The sequence below is a fragment of the Vespula pensylvanica genome, chromosome 15 (genome assembly GCF_014466175.1).
Source record: "Vespula pensylvanica isolate Volc-1 chromosome 15, ASM1446617v1, whole genome shotgun sequence".
In the NCBI taxonomy this organism is placed as follows: Eukaryota; Metazoa; Arthropoda; class Insecta; order Hymenoptera; family Vespidae; genus Vespula; species Vespula pensylvanica.
Genome location: NC_057699.1, coordinates 1,299,727 through 1,301,955, shown reverse-complemented (window position 1 = coordinate 1,301,955; position 2,229 = coordinate 1,299,727). Strand labels below are relative to the sequence as shown.

The 2,229-nt window shown below is 29.9% G+C and overlaps 1 long non-coding RNA gene across 1 annotated transcript in view; it reads right to left on the bottom strand.

Annotated features, from left to right (window-relative positions):
• LOC122634493 overlaps nt 1-2,229 on the bottom strand; it is a 28,658-nt gene that overhangs the window by 3,802 nt on the left and 22,627 nt on the right. The gene's annotated exons all lie outside the window — the stretch shown is intronic.

The following is a 2,229-nucleotide window of genomic DNA, read 5'->3' as shown; positions in this document are numbered from 1 at the left end:
TCTCTCTCTCTCTCTCTCTCTCTCTCTCTCTCTCTCTCTCTCTCTCCCTGTATAACGTAAAAAATGGACCATTCAGTGATGCAGCGAGCCGTAGCAAGTCATACAAAGTAGCGAAAACAAATGATTGTTTTCCGTCGTGTTTTCAAACATCCCTTCCTATTCTATCGATCCCTTTACTTTTTTGTTAGTTATTCTCAACGATTTTTCTAGATTTATTGTATTAACTGATAAAAAAAATTTAAGAGGAAGATAAATTGAAAAAAAAGAACAAACTAAAATGAAAAAAAAAGAAAGGAAAACGAAATAGTGAAATTTGCAAAAGTTCGATTTAAGAAAAATTTGCATTTGTACGTTCGGCGTTCGCCGTTAGTATTGTGGATGCATCAATTACGACGAGTTACCTATAGATCGAGCAACCACGGCGACATTGTTTAATCGTACCGGTGATATTTCACGACATTGGGTCATCATTTGTGGCGTTGTCGTTCCACTGACGAAACGGTAGCAGTATGTCGGTATACGTATTTATCGGCAAAACGATTCGTTTTCCGCAACTTCCGATTTTAAAGCCATCGCGACGTACTCCATCGTCAAAAGAAGTACTCATTCTAGATAGGATTATTTCATGCGATATACACAACTTTTCAACTTCGAAAATAGTATAATAAAAATCGATCATTATTTATTTAGGATATTTCAAAAATTCCATCTTAGGATTTCATTAAATCGAGATATTTCAATTCGATAATATCGAATAGTTAATCAATAAATTAAGTTAGTAATAACTTTGAATAGTTAATCATTATCTATTAAAAATATTTTTTAAAAAGATAAAAAAATGTTCTTAAATCATTTATTATTTATAAGTTATACTTAGATTATGATACTAGAAATAATACTTAAGAATGGAAAATGGGAAAGAGGAAGAGAATCGTTAGTATAAAGTTTCTATTTCGTATATCGTAGTTTATTTTGAAGAATCGTAGAATGATTCGGAGGATTAAGTCGCACTTTGTCGAACATTTTATGTTTATTCTTGGGAAACTAAGTAGCTCTCATTTTCTAAAGAGTTACTTTATCTTCATTGCATTGTACTACCACGCCTTTGGCTCTTTTAACCATTTATTATCCTCCGGTATTTTGTTGACTCAAGTGAAACAGTAAGAGAAACGTATAACCAACAACTTGAAAGGATGGACCTTTTGGATAAGTACGTACACTTTCCAATGCATCGCAGTTTCCTTTGACTCAACACCTTGACGAGCCCGTAGAAGAGAGTCAAAAGTTTCGTCGAACTAGTAACAACTAGATTTTGAAAGTGCGGTAATCCCGCACTTAAACAACTCGTGACTCGCGGTGATCCCGCATTTTCCCAGTTCTACTTCCTGCCTTCTGGCAATTTCGTCGTTAGTAGTCGAAATATTTCTAGCCAGCTGGAGTGAATTAATGAATATAACTGAACTCGAATAAATAAAATTGTTTTCAATAAAAATCATTCATGCTGATATTTATTACGCGATTATATTAAACCGAGTAAGTATATAAATAAAAATATTTAGATTAAAAATATAAATCGATTTTAATATATGAATGTGGCGTTTACACGGTTATAAAATATTCGATAGGAAAAATTTATTTTACGTAATATTGCTATTTCATTTCAAATAATGATACAAAAAGGTTTTTAATTACATTCGTTTTCTTCTTTTTTTTTTTTTTTAAAGATCTATGATTACTTTACAAGATTATAAGGATCTTTATTTCGAATCTCTGGGACTTTACATTGAAGAGATAGATTCATTTAAATTTCGTAAATTCATATCGTCAATAAATATGTAGCGTGTATATACGAGTAGTAATAAATAAAAAAGATTTTGTATACGCGTTCCGCAACAGTGAGTAGCGTAAATTCTAAAAATTTATGTATATAAATGTTCCAACGTGTATGTCTGTCGCATATACTTTTACCTAAATGTACAAATTATTTTATTTCCAAAATAAGAAATTTTAAACAAAGACCATATTAAAGAGAAGAGTTTTATCTACCTTTCCATTATAATTAATTAAAAATTTGTTAAAAAGTTAAAAATAACGTTAACGAATAATATTTATATGATTTAAACGAAATTTTTCCCAAATTTATTGTCACGTTTAAAATATATATGAGAATGTCCTCGATATATAATCGTACTTTTTTCAAAAAAAAAAAAAAAAAAAAAAAAAAAAAAA